Below are 15,255 nucleotides of genomic sequence, written 5' to 3'. Positions count from 1 at the left end.
TCTACGTGATCTTGAGTTTGACAATGAGTTTTTAAATACAACACCAAAAACCTATCCATAAAACTGCTAAGTTGGCCTCCATTAAAATTAAAAATATTTGCTCTGTAAAGACACTGTTAAGAGAACAAAAAGACAAGCCACTCTAGAAAAATACACCTGCAGAACAAGTATTTGATAAAGCCCTTGTACCAAAAATATGTATCAAGAATTCTTAAAATTCAACAACAGAAAACGGGACTTCCCTGGTGGTCCACTGGTTAAGAATCCACCTTGCAATGCAGGGGACACAGGTTTGATCCCTAGTCCGGGAACTAAGGTCTCACATACCATGGGGCAATTTGGCCCCATTGCCACAACCACTGAGCCGTCGCACCATAAAGCCTATGCCCCACAACGAGAAAAGCCCCCCCAGTGAGAAGCCCAAGCACTGCAACTAGAGAGTAGCCCCCACTTGTCACAACTAGAGAAAGCCTCTGCGTAGCAAGGAAGACACAGAACAGCCAAAAAAAAAGAAAACAGAGAAAACAGAGATCTATTTAAAAATGGGCAAAAGTTCCTAACAGACATCTCATCAAAGAAATATACAGATGGAAAATAGCACATGAAAAGATGCTTAACATTAAATGCCATTAGGGAAAGGGCCAATTAAAGCTATGAGATGTTACTATGTGCTTATTAGTACAGATAAAATCCAAAAACCTGATAATATCAAATGTTAAGAAGGATGAGGAGCAATGGGAGCTTGCATTCACTGCTGGGAGAAATGCAAGATGTACAGTTTCTCTGGAAAACAGATTGGTAATATGTGACAAAGCTAACCAGAATCTTACCATATGATCCAACAATTGTGTTCCTAGGTATTTATCCAACTGATGTGAAAACTTTTGTCCACACAAAAATTTACCCATGAATAATCATAGCAGCTTTACTCATAGCTGCCAAAAACCAGAAGCAAGCAAGATACCCTTTAACAGATGAATAGACACAAACTGTGGATACATCCATACAATGCAATATTATTACATGATAAAAAGAAATGAGCTATCAAACCACAAGAAGACATGAAGGAACCTTCAATGCACATTCCTAAGAGAAAGAAGCCAATCGGACAAGGCTGTATGATTTTAGTGACATGAGATCCAGAAAGGGCAAAACTATAGAGACAATAAAAAAAAAAAAAAATCAGTGGCTGCCAGGGGGAGGGGTTAAGGGAGTGATATGTGAAACACAGTGTTTTAAGTGTTGAAATTATTCAGTATGATACTTCTGTAGATAAATAAACGTGGGTTTGTCAAAACCCACAGAACTTCACAGAACAAAGAGTGAAACAATATATGTAAATTTTTTAAAAATCACTTAGAAGGTCTGGGGATCCCAAGATGGAATTTAGGATGTGACAAAAGTATCTACCTGTATCATAAATGTGTGCAACAACCTCAATAAAAGGATGGGAGGGGGGAAGGCGTTGCATCTTTCAGTGGAATCTGTAAAAGGAATAGCACGTAAGCACTGTACGCTAGTTGATAAAGCTGTTTCCTCCTCTTTCTAAAGAAAGCATGGTTAACAATTTTGATACTGTTGTACACACACAATGGGTTTGAACAATGAAGTGAATGGATGGCAGATGGTAAAAGCCAGGTTTCTTCTCCCCGTTAGAGTGAATTTACAGACAAGCAAGGAAGAGAAATCCAGAATGATACAGGTGGTAATGGATTAGGCAGAGTAAGAGACAGCCAAATGAACTCATATTTAGCTTAAAATAGATATGCATGTGGAGGAGATGGCACTCCAGTCCAGTATTCTTGCCTAGAGAGTTCCACGGGCAGAGGAGCCTGATGGACTACAGTCCATGGGGCTACAAAGAATTGGACTGGACCAAGCACATGCACACAGAGACACATGGTTACACAGAGACACGTGCATAGCTAAGTATATATACAGGCGTTTGTATACACACATATGCATTCCCTGCTGTCAGAAGCGAGGTTCTAGAAGTAATGACACCTCAGTAGCAGCAAGAATACCTAGAGTTTGTGATGGCCTAGAGGGGTGGGAGGGAGGGGCATATATGTGTACATACAGCTGATCCACACTGTTGTACAGCAGAAAAGAACACAACATTGTAAAGCAATTATACTCCAATTAAAAATAATTAAAAAAAAAAAGAATACCTAGAACCCAGATCTTGGCTTCTAACATCATTTCCCAAGAAGATGAAGCAGATTCTATCTGGCTAACCCTAGGGCTGGGGCAAGAAACAGAAATACACAAGATAATCTTGGAGCATCTTTTAATGTTAGAAAGTAAGGAGAGATTTTTTAAAAAAACCTTACATTAATAGAGCGATGTCAAAGGACGACAGGAACCAACTGAAAGAGCTCACAGTATCCAAAACTGAAACAATTTGGGGAACAAAATAAAGTAGTATTGGATTCCAACCCGAAGTACAAATGTAAGTATACCCAGGAGTCCAGACCAATATAAGCAAATGATTAAGTAAATTAATAAATGGAGTGTGAGTGAGTGAAAGTCGCTCAGTCGTGTCCAACTCTTTGCGACCCCATGGACTATACATACAGTCCATGGTTTTCTCCAAGCCAGAATACTGGAGTGGGTAGCCTTTCCTTTCTCCAGGGGATCTTCCCAACTCAGGGACTGAACCCAGGCCTCCTACATTGCAGGGTTATTCTTTACCAGCTGAGCCACAAAGGAAGCCCAAGAATACTGGAGTGGGTAGCCTATCCCTTCTCTAGGGAATCTTCCTGACTCAGGAATCAAACCAGGGTCTCCTGCATTGCAGGCAGATTCTTTACCAACTGAGCTATGAGGGAAGCCCTTAATAAATGGAGGAAAGAGACAAATCTTCCATGCAAAAAAATTCCAAAAAATGTATATAAATACTCTACACTCAAGAAAGAGAAGCATAATTCTCCACTTCTGAAGTATAGGCTGTTCACAGTGACTTCCTGCTAAGAAACAGCATTAAAAGGAAGAAAAAAGAGCAATCTTTTCAGTGCAGAAAACTAATACTACTGCAGCCAGGTGATCAAGATCAATATCAACAGTGATAAATCATGTCTGATAGTGAAAGTGAAGTGAAAGTCGCTCTGTTGTGTCTGACTCTTTGCAACGCCATGGACTATACAGTCCATGGTATTCTCCAGACCAGAATACTGGAGTGGGTAGCCTTTCCCTTCTCCATGGGATCTTCCCAACCCAGGGATCGAACACAGGTCTCTCGCATTGTGGGTGATTCTTTACCAGAGATCGAACCCAGGTCTCCCGCATTGCAGGCCAATTCTTAACCAGCTGAGCCACAAGGAAAGCCCAAGAAAACTGGAGTGGTAGCCTATCTCTTCTCCAGCGTAACTTCTCGACCCAGGAATCGAACCAGGGTCTCCTACATTGCAGGCAGATTCTTTACCAACTGAGGCAGTAAGCACCCTTTACATTACGTGATAAAAGTAGCACTGTACCTTAGTGACCTTGCTCTCAAAAACCCAAAACCTCAATCTGATGAGGAGAGTAATATTCGACTAATTCCTATAGAGGGATTATAGGATACCTGACCAGTACTCCTCAAAACTGTAAAGAGCATCCAAAACAAGGAAAGTCTAAGAAACTGTCACAGCCAAGAGAAGCCTAAAGACATGTGACAACCAAGTGTAATGTGGCACCCGAGATGACAGGTCCTGGAAAAGAAAAGGCATCTATTAGATATAACTAAGGAAATCCAAAGTATAAACTTTCGTTAATAATAATGTACCAACGAGCTTCCCTGGTAGCTCAGTGGTGAGAATTTGCCTGGCAATACAGGAGATGTAGGTTTGATCCCTCTGGCAGGAAGATCCCCTGGAGAAGAAAATGGTTACCCACTCCAACATTCTTGCCTGGGAAATCCCATGAACAGAGGAGCTTGGCGGGACTATAGTCCATGGGGCTGCAAAAGAGTCAGACAGGACTTAGTGACTAAACAACAATGTACCAAGACTGTCTCACTGATGTAACAAATACTAATGTAGGCTAGTAATAAGAGGAGAAACAATATGGAGGTATATGAGATGTCACTTTACTGTCTTCACACTTTTTCTATAAATCTGATCTAAAATACAAAATACGTTTTTAAAAATACCATTTAAGAATGTATCTAGAAAACACTGAAGAGGCTGTAGTAAAGCATGGAAGAACCTCACACCTTCCATGGATACACTAAACCTCAAATGTTTACAACTATTCCATTACAGAATTTTTCTGAAGAAAATATTTTCAATCACTAACAGCTGCAAACAATTTCACACAGTAATTCCCTGCAGGGATGTACCCTAAGTGAAGTACTTAACTAAAATTAAAATTCTTTTTCCTCTTACAGACCATTGCAGATGTCTGAAAGTTTGTAATTATCATTAACTTTTGTTGCCTTCTGATGACCCAAACATAGTTGTATACTTAATACAACTCCGAAAAGCTAACAAACTTTATATAAATCAAATCAGTGCTAAAATATCCATCTGACAAAACTTGAAGCATCTAAACCAAGACCTTAAGAAAAACCATCATCTTTTATTCTGGATACTCTTAATGTATTTCCTTATACACATCGTGAAGTGAGCTGCTGCAGAATTAAAGTAGATAAATGAAGAAAACAGAAGAGTCTGGAGAAGAAGAATAAAAAGTAATGGGTGAGGATTTCCCTGGTGATCCAGTGGTAAAGACTCTGCTGCCCCACTGCAGTGGGGCATGAGTTCGATTCCTGATTCAGGAACTAAGATTCTGCGTGCTGCATGACCCAGAAAAAACTGTAAATTTTTTTAAAAAGTTTAAAGTAGTGCGTGAACACGGGTGTAAAATAATGAAAAAGGAACTATTTGAAAAGATTACTATTTGAAATGTATCACATAAAATCACTGAAAGGAAAGGGCAGGAAGCCTATGTCATAACATTAAAAAAAAAAAAAAAGAACTGATATCTGAAAAGTATTAGCATAGACAAAAAATTGAAAGCAGGAAAATCTAGAGATAAAAATAAAATAAAAATCTTTACATTTGATCGGAAACAAGACAAGTGTTCAAAATTTGGCATTAGATTCCCAACAGGGAACAAACAAGAATAAACCATTTTGAAGAAACATCATGCTAAATACAACTTAAAATATTCCCCCAATATTACTAAAAGGATGAAAATTACTATATAATGATATACAATGACACTGAAAAGTGGAAGAAAAAAGATTACAATGAGGATGTATCAAATATTGTGAGTTATCTCACAACACTGGAATTAAAAGCAAGTTACCTTTCCTTTTCTTCTATGAAGAGAATGACTTGTGGAATTTTTAGAAGTCTTAATTTCTGAATTCTGCACTAAAGGCAGTCTATAAAATGTTATTACATTTGTGATACATTCTACCCTACCCTTTACATGGCAAGTCTACAAAGTGAGTTATTTTTCAAATTGCCAAGTAAAAATGTGAACCCATGACCAAAATTTCCCACACCAGCTATATAAGAACTATAGTAATATGTCCAGAAAACTCCAATTCCAAATAGAAAATAGGTGAGAAAGGGCAACAGTCTTTAATTTTCAATGACCACATGATCTAAATTACCGGTTCACACTTTACAAAACCCAGAAGCAATACACAACACAGCTACTTTGTTATATGTATATAAAGAAGACTTTTAGGACTCCCAATTCTTCTATTTCCCCCCAAAATAAAGCCAAAACCAAAGTACTCACACGCGTCTCAAACCAAGTTTTATCTGAACTCTTCAGGTATTAGCTATTCCTCTTATTATCTGAGGTGAGGACTGAAACCGTCAAAAGAAAAGCAATAATACATTTCATGGAAATATATTTTGTAAAGGTGAATTCCAATTCCTAATGCCCTACCGCTCTTGACGCCTAAGGGGTTCAAATCCTCATACCTAATACAGCATCCTACCCCCAAAGAGAGTCCAGCGAGGCTGTGGGTACCATGGGGAAAGGATTTGACAAACAATGCAAGGGAGGGGACGATCCCTAGCAAGATTCTGCATACAGGGAGTCCTTGAAAGGAGAGAAGAAACTAAGAGCGTAGGAGGAGCGGGCAGGGTCTCGGAAACCCACTCCGAAGGCATTTACTGACAAAGACCCCAGAAGGGCCGTCTTCCCAAAAGTAAAAGGGTAAGTGAGCCGAGTGAAGCCGCTCAGAAAGGAAAGTCACCAGGAATCAGGAGTGACAACTACGCACAAACAACGTGCTCTCTCGAAATTGCAGGGGTATGCGATGGTGGGATCTTGTTGCAAAGTGTCAATTGGAAAAGACCACACACACACACACACACACACACACACACCCCTCAATGTGGGGATGGGGAGGGTAGCTCTATGAAAGCCCAAGTCTCAGACAAGCCGGGAGAAGAATATTCGGCCCTGGAGTCGACCGGAGGACCAGAGAAACCCAGGTGTACCTGCGGAAGCTCAGGTTACCGGGAAATATGGCAAGGACCGTGTGCGCCTCCTCCGCCCACCCCGCCGGAGCCCCGGGCGCGGAGGGCGGGCACCGGCTCGGGGCGCCCGGGACCCGCGCGCGGACTCGCTCCGGAGGCAGCGCCCTAGCACACCTGGCTCCCGACACCAGTTGAAAGCAGTCAGAGTGAACGAAGGCGGACTCGGCGCCTGGCACCGCTCCATCTCGGCACACAAAGGCGGGTTTTGAAAATCGACGGAAGAGTCCGAGCCGCGGGACCCCGGGAGGCGCCCTTCTCCGGGGGGCTCTTACCTCGGATCCGCCCTCGGGGCCGCGGCTTCCCCGGAGGCGCCTCGAGCCCTCACCAGGCGGGAGGCGGCCGGGAGAAAGCCCCCGACCCGGACCGCTCCCTCCCAGTCCTCCGCGAGCCGCCGGCCGCCGTCGGCGCCCGACGGAGGAGAAGCGGTCTCCCGGGGCGAGCTCAGCGCCGGCCTCGCGCTCGGCGAGACCGCCTCGCCCGCCGCCGCTGCCGGGGAAGTCTGGAGCTGCACGCCCGCTCGCCGGCTCGCCCGCTGCATCGGCCGCGCGCCGCGCATGCCCAGTGCCCCTGTCGGGAGCGAGCCCGCGAGCGCGCGCCGCGCGGCCCCGAGCCCGGCTCCACTCTCCGGGTCTTGGCGGCAGCCGAGCCGCCGAGTAACTGGTCGACCCCAGCGCGTCAGGTGAACACGCCGGGAGGCCTGGTGGGCGGGAGAGGGGCGGGATGAGAGAGGGCCGGGCACGGCACGGAGTTATCAAGGCCACGATCAAAGTCGGACCGAAGTTCTGAGCCGCCGACGGGTTTCCAGAAGTGCCCTAGCAAGCCCGACTAGCAGCCGGGAGGCGCTGGAAGGGGAGGAGAGCAAGACGTTTGCCCGGAGCAAGAGGTTTGCCCCGGGCAAGAGTGGATGCTCCGGGAGGAGGGAGCACCCCAGGTCCTGGTGCGCACGTCGTGGCCACTAATCTGCGAACAGTAAACCCGGCGCACCCAAAGACCCTCCAGCTTCTGTCTTCCTCCCGGGACCCTCCCACCTATTTTTCCCCTTTTGACCCTTCCTTTTATTTTTCTCCCCAACTCATGCCATCAACTGGTGGCACCCAAGGGGGCCCCCATTCGGTCCCTGGGAGTTTCCAAACTGCCGGTCCTTAAGTGAAAGCGGCAAGACTAGACACTCTTCACACACCTGCCTGGGATGCTATTTTTCTCTCGTAGCTCCGGCCAAGAAACTGATGTGGTTTGAAATAGTGGAGGCTTCTTCCACAAAGTGACTCTCACGACCTTGCTCAGTTCAGTTCAGTCGCTCAGTCGTGTGCAACTCTTTGCGACCCCGTGGACTGCAGCACGCCAGGCTTCCCTGTCCATCACCAGATCCTCAAACTTGCTCAAACTCATATCCATCGAGTTGGTGATGCCATCCAACCATCTCATCTTCCGTCATCCTAACCAACCCTCACAACATTTTCTCCACCCAGTAGCCTCTGGAACCACTGAATGAGGAGTCCTTCCATGTGTGACATTGCATTCACTTCTTCTTGAAACCCCCCTTTGTCATAGCTATGGCCCCCTTCTTTCTTACTTCTTTAAGGTCATGAACCCCAGGAATCAAGGAAAGACCATAAAATAAACTTGGTTAAAATGGATTGAATCTTCTTGTTTCATCCAATAAGGAACAACGGTAGTCAGGGAAAAGAAAGATTTCACACCAAGATGGGAAATAAAACCAGTATCCTAAAAGTTGGAATAAACCTAAGTCCAGTCCAGTATCTTAAGTAGAAATCCTCTCTCCAATATTTCCTCTACACCATCAACCACTTAAACTTTTCCATTTTGCTGCTGCTGCTGCTGCTAAATCACTTCAGTCATGTCCGACTCTGTGCAACCCCATAGACGGCACCCCACCAGGCTGCCCCGTCCCTGGGATTCTCCAGGCAAGAACACTGGAGTGGGTTGCCATTTCCTTCTCCAACGCATGAAAATGAAAAGTGAAAGTGAAGTCGCTCAGTTGTGTCCGGACTTTTAGCGACCCCATGGACTGCAGCCTACCAGGCTCCTCCGTCCACGGTATTTCCCAGGAAAGAGTACTGGAGTGGGTTCTATTTTTATCTATATTATGTATAATTATAATTTTTATTGAATACTATGCTAGGAACTATGCAATTTTTATATGCTATTGCTAATCCTTAAAATGAGATGGGCCTTGTTATACCTATTTAGCAGGAAAAGGAAACTCAGAAGTTTCATTCCTTTTGGCAAAGCCAATGCTGATGCCAGAATTAAAATCCAAATTAAAAATGCTTAACTCTAAAGTCTGTGTCATTTGATTTGTAAACATCAAATCAACTTTCCTTAATTTAAGCACTGGTGCTTATTCTGCCCCTAAGAGCCACACAAAATTAACCTCATTTCTTATAGACATTGCAAGCCTTGAAATATTTGAACCAATTATTAAGTAACTACCAGATCTTCTCATATTTTCTTCTTCTTCAAAATCTTTAGAACCTCTCACTGTTCTTCAGATGGAATGGTGAGTTCTCATAAGTACACTCCACACCCTGCCTTGAATGTGCTTTGAGTTTTCACTTTTCTCTTCAAATTGTGTGTTCTGAAGAAAACACAACATTCAAATATAGTGGGTTGAGAAGCAGATATTGCAGGGATCAGCCCCTTTGATCCAGCCATACCCTGATAATCAGTTCAGTTCAGTTCAGTCGCTCAGTCGTGTCCGACTCTTTGCAACCCCATGAATCGCAGCACGCCAGGCCTTCCTGTCCATCATCAACTCCCAGTTTACCCAAACTCATGTCCATTAAGTCAGTGATGCCATCCAACCATCTCATCCTCTGTCTTCCCCTTCTCCTCCCGCCTTCAATCTTTCCCAGCATCAGGGTCTTTTCCAATGAGTCAGTTCTTCGCATCAGGTGGCCAAAGTATTGGAGTTTCAGCTTCAACATCAGTCCTTCCAATGAACACTCAGGACTGATCTCCTTTGGAATGGATTGATTGGATCTCCTTGCAATCCAAGGGACTCTCAAAAGTCTTTTCCAACACCACAGTTCAAAAGCATCAATTCTTCGGCGCTCAATAACACATCCCAAACCTGCATTAGGTTTTTTAGCAAGCATATTCAGTTCAGTTCAGTCACTCAGTCGTATCCGACTCTTTGCAACCCCATGAAGTGCAGCATGCCAGGCCTCCCTGTCCATCACCAACTCCTGGAGTTCACTCAGACTCGTGTCCATCGAGTCAGTGATGCCATCCAGCCATCTCATCCTCTGTCATCCCCTTCTCCTCCTGCCCCCAATCCCTCCCAGAATCAGGGTCTTTTCCAATGAGTAAATTCTTCACATGAGGTGGCCAAAGTATTGGAGTTTCAGCTTCAGCATCAGTCCCTCCAATGAACACCCAGGACTGATCTCCTTTAGGATGGACTGGTTGGATTTCCTTGCAGTCCAAGGGACTCTCAAGAGTCTTCTCCAACACCACAGTTCAAAAGCATCAATTCTTCAGCACTCAGCTTTCTTCACAGTCCAACTCTCACATTCATACATGACCACTGGAAAAACCATAGCCTTGACTAGATGGACCTTTGTTGGCAAAGTAATTACAGAGAGGTAAAACATCCAAGTCAATTTCACATAGACTGCAATTAAACCGTATCTTTCACCTTACATAGTTATACTTCCATAATTTTATGTTTGGGCTTCCCTGGTGGCTCAATGGTAAAGAATCCACCTGCAATGCAGGAGATACAGGAGACACGGGTTTGATCCCTGGGTCAGGAAGATCCCCTGGAGAAGGGAATGGAAATCCATTTCAGTATTCTTGCCTGGAAAATCCCAGGGACAGTGAGCCTGGCAGGCTACAATCCATTGGGGTGCAAAGAGTTGGACATGACTGAAGCAACAGTACATGCACACACACTCATGTACCTTCCTACAGCAATCTTCTAACAGTCTCCATTTTATACGGGAGGGGGAAAACACACAAAAACATGAGCCATAAGTCATCTGTTATATGACAAAGTTGAGATTTGAACTCAGACAGCTTGGCTCCAGAAAACATGCCTTTGGTGATTATGTTCTACAGTATATTAAAAGAGTGGACAGAGAGTGTAGAAATTCCAACCCAGCAGAGGAAGGGCAAGGCAATAAGAAATGAACAAATAAACATAAGAGTATATCCATTTTCTACCCTGTGCAAAGAAAAACTTAAAAAATACTGGAAAGAAGTGTAGAAAAGGAGGGTCGAATAAAAGATAGAAAGTAAAAACTGAAGGGAAAAACAACATTCAAATATGTAAGTAATCACAACATAAATAGATTAAATCCTATAGCTAAAAGAGTCAGAGTACTTTTCAGAAACATTGGTATATGCTATTTATAAAACATAAGGACGTAGAAAACATTTATCAGGTATATAATCATGTAACGAAGACTGGTGGAGCTACATTAATATCACACACAATGAACTTTAAGATTAAAAACCATTATTGGAGATAGAAAGGGTATCACATAATAAAATCTATAAGGAGAAACTGATAGCTCCAACATTATGTTGGGGCTATTTCAAAATTATCTTACCTATTGATAAGTTATTGATAATTCCATGTATATAGATAGATACAGATATATAGATACACAATATTTAGAGATTACAATGTCAACATTCAACACTAAGAGAATACATATTCTCATCAAACCTGTAAGAAATACTTACATAAATTTACCAGTGTACCTTAACACATTTCAAAGAATTTGGATTATTTAGACCAGAGGTTGAAAAACTTCTTCTGTAATGGGCTAGATCCCAGGTGGCGCTAGTGGTAAAGAACCCATCTGCCAACACGGGAGATAACACAGCAAATAGCACTGAAATATGTATATTACCATATGTAAAATAAATGACCAGAGCAATTTCAATGCATGAAGCAGGGCATTTAAAGCTGGTGCTCTGGGACAACCCAGAGGGATGGGGTGGGGAGGGAGGTGGGAGGCGGGTTCAGGATGGGGGAACACATGTGTACGTGTGACTGATTCATGTCGATGTATGGCAAAAACCATCACAATACTGTAAAGTAATTATCTTCCAATTAAATTAATTTTTAAAAAAGAAAAAAAAATACTCTACACTTCCACTGCAGGGGGCACAAGTTTGATTCCTGGTTAGGGGAACTAGGGTCCCACATACCGAGTGGCCAGAAATAGATAAATAAATAAAAATATGCCAACCGTTCTTAGCTCACCAGTTATAAAAAAAAAAAAAAAAAAACAGGTGTTGACTGGGTTTGTTGATTCTCAGTCTAAACTTTGTAATCTCTGCTCACAAGGCAACAGATTTAGAAATGCATTGCATACTAATTTTTTTAAGATTTCACTTAAAAGTTAAATAACAGTACATTTTAATTTTTAAAGATCCACTTAAATAAGTGGGATTTAAAAACAAACTTCCAAATAACCACGGATCAAAGAGAAAATCATGAATGGAAAATTAAAATACTGAGAACTAAAAACAAGAGAAATAATTTCCGGTATAGTCAAGACATGAAATATCTCTGGAAGTGAACACGAGGCAACAACCACCACATTCAGCAGCATAAATGATTCTTAGAGACATAAAGTTAAGTGAAGGTCGCATAAATTATGTACAGTAACTTGCTCCTTTCACAAAGTTCAGGAACAAGCATAACTAAATGACATATTACTGGTTGTTATCGTTCAGTCGCTCAGTCATGTCCGACTCTGTGACCCATGGACTGAAGCACGCCAGTCTTTGCTGTACCGTCTCCCAGAGCTAGCTCAAACTCATGTCCATTGAGTTGGTGATGCCATCCAACCATCTCGTCCTCTGTCGCACATATATATGTGCTAAAACCAGTGTATAAACAAAGGAATGTTTATCTTAAAATTCAGAATAGTGGTAACATTTAAGGAGTCAGGAAGGGAAATGAAAAAAAGGAGGTTTTTATAGACAAATTGTGATAGTAATGTACTGGGGATGGGGGCTTCCCTGGTGGTTCAAACAGTAAAGAATCTGCCTGCAATACAGGAGATCTGGGTTCCATCCCTGGGTTGGGAAGACCCTCTGGAGAACCCCTGGAAAGGGGAATGGCAACCCACTCCACTATTCTTGCTTGGAGAATTCCATGGAAAGAAGAGCCTAGTGAGCTACAGTCCTTGGGGTTGCAAAGAGTCGGACATGACTGAATGACTAACACTGCTACTACTACTAATGTAATATGTGTCACTGGTGTTTACCATAATTACTACTCTTGCTCCTGTGGCGGAAAATGTTGTTGAATTGCATACAGCAGGGAGGAGGACATTAATGCAGGGAAATGGTTATAACTATGGAAAGGCTGAAAAGATGAGCCAGAATGAGAGAAGGACAAGGCAGTTGTAACTCAGATTTGTGGTGAAAGTGATCCAGTTATTTACCTGGACACAGGTCATCAAAATGTGAGATTGCTTTTTATCCCTGACCTTTCAAAGTCCACTGAGCTCTGTAGATAAAACACTCCTTTCCAGGAGGACCACAGATAGTCTGTCCCTAATTTTAAATCTGAAAGTTTATTTTTACACCAAGGTTTATTTCATCCAGAAATTCTAATGTCTCTGTACAATCAAGGGAAATTTAGTTCTCCTAAATCTGACTGTTATTGATTCCTTTACTAGTAACATGTGAATATTCTTTAAAATGCAGATGAGACACAGTTCATTTTACCTTTTTGACATAACTGTACTGCTCATTCCACAGAATGGAAATTTGCCTTTTGAAAACAGCTATCTCACTATTTTTTTAAAGGGAAGCAAGGTAAGTTTTACTGAATATCTACTATGTGCCAGACACATAGTAGAGGGCTATTTGTACACATTCTCTCAATTAATCCCTACTCCAAGATCATGAGAATGATTTTTTTATCTCACTATTCATAGCTTTTTTTTCCTAATCAGATCTAAACTTTTTATTTTTCCACTTGTGTCTAATCACAAAAGCAGATGAAAATCAAAGGAGAAAAATAAAATAGCCATGGGGAAAAGTAAGCCTTCAAAAAATCATTAATTTTAAATTACAGAATAGCCATAAAATGGAATTCTAACTCACAATGAAAAAGAATGAAGTGGTTATATTAAGTACTAATTTGGATGAACATCAAGATATATAGTGGTTTAAAAGGAAAGGTGAGTTGTAATACACTATGTAGTATGAATGAATTTATGTTAAAAAAGAATAACAGCTAAAGAAATACAAGCCATATTTTAACAGTATTTTTTATGGGGAGAAAGGTGAGAGTGTAGCAAAGAATTCCTTTCACTATTTAGTTAATTATTTTTTGCTAATTTTATTTTATGCTTTTATTTTTTTACTGTTTTAGTTAATATATTTTTATAATATTTGAATTTTAAAAATTGACCTGTATTATTTTGTGGCAGAGAAAATTTAACATAGTAATATTTTGTGCATTTTGTATGTTTCTGTCTAGAATTCAGTGAGGTTTTTAAAATTTCGGTTACTGAGGTCTAAAATATCTTTAGGTTTCTGGGCTAGAATAACCCTCAGGCTATTTAACAATTCCCCTTGGGTACCCTCATTGGCATTGCAAACACAGACTCTGTTTCCTTAAGTTGGCACCCAAATTTTTTTCTCCATTGACAGCAGAATCCTGGAGACAGGAGAGGGTGGAATAAAACAAACAAACAAACAAAAACACCCCCTATTACACATTTGAAGATTTTAAGAAGCAAACTCACACCTCTTATTAGCTTTCTCACTCCGGTAGCTCTGGTACTCAAGAAAACTCCAGCAACTTGAAAGATAATTTCCCTGATTGCTCTTGCTGTTACTCAGTCACTCAGTCGTGTCTGACTCTTTGAGGCCCTATGAACTGCAGCATGCCAGGCTTCCCTGCCCATCACCAACTCCCAGAGTTTGCTCACTCGTGTCCATTGAGTCGGTGATGCCATCCAACCATCTCATCCTTTGTCATCCCCTTCTCCTGCCTTCAATCCTTCCCGGCATCATGGTCTTTTCCAAAGAGTCAGCTCTTCGTATCAGGTGGCCAAAGTATTGGAGCTTCAGCTTTAGCATCAGTCCTTCCGATGAATATTCAGGATTGATTTCTTTCAGGATTGACTGGTTTGATCTCCTTGCTGTCCAAGAGACTCTCAAGAGTCTCCTCCAACACTGCATTTCAAAAGCCCTGATAATGGTGCTTAAATCCAAGTTTCGGCAAGGCAACAGGAAAAATATCCCCCAGATTCCAAGTCTAATTTCATCTTAAAGAACTTGGACACACACACACAGAAATCTCTGGGTGCTTGTTGACTTTGCAAATACACTTTTCTTCTCTCTAATGAATACTTGTTTTTAATGCAAAGCTTTCAAAGAATGTGCCACACTTTCTTATCTTCCTAAGCAGAGTGTTTATCTTACTCACCACAATTATCATTATACACATAATTCATGATTGTACCATGCAAGTACATAATTCTTTATACAAACCCTTTCAACTGGATGTTTGCATCTTGTGAAGGTAACATGGTGCTTATACTAGAGACCTATTCATAGCACCCCAGCAGGGTCTGTAATTAACACATTACTTCTGCAACAAAACAAATTCACACACTTTAAAATGAAGCTCATTAAGTAGCCTCATAGTCCTTCAGATGAGATGTGCTGTCAGACAAGCACAAGTCAGGTCAGGCTTTGTCACCAAATGAAATTTGGAAAAAACAAAAAAGCAAACAAACAACTTTTAAAAAAAACTTTTGAC

At 41.8% G+C, this 15,255-nt stretch overlaps 1 protein-coding gene across 4 annotated transcripts in view; it reads right to left on the bottom strand.

Annotated features, from left to right (window-relative positions):
- Positions 1-7,023, bottom strand: part of EPS8 (EGFR pathway substrate 8, signaling adaptor) — a 204,597-nt gene extending 197,574 nt beyond the window's left edge. For 3 of the 4 annotated variants that reach the window (XM_088837300.1, XM_088837302.1, XM_088837298.1), the window contains exon 1: positions 6,761-6,897. The gene's annotated coding sequence lies outside the window, so the exon portion shown is untranslated. Of the gene's footprint in view, positions 1-6,760 lie in introns of all 4 variants that reach the window. The other variant, XM_055396408.2, reaches the window with a different exon arrangement.
- Between the last annotated feature and the right edge of the window lie 8,232 nt (positions 7,024-15,255).

The sequence above is a fragment of the Moschus berezovskii genome, chromosome 6, assembly GCF_049115385.1.
Source record: "Moschus berezovskii isolate FMDL1 chromosome 6, NW_MosBer_1.0, whole genome shotgun sequence".
NCBI classification, from domain to species: Eukaryota; Metazoa; Chordata; class Mammalia; order Artiodactyla; family Moschidae; genus Moschus; species Moschus berezovskii.
This window is presented reverse-complemented; position numbering and strand designations above follow the sequence as displayed.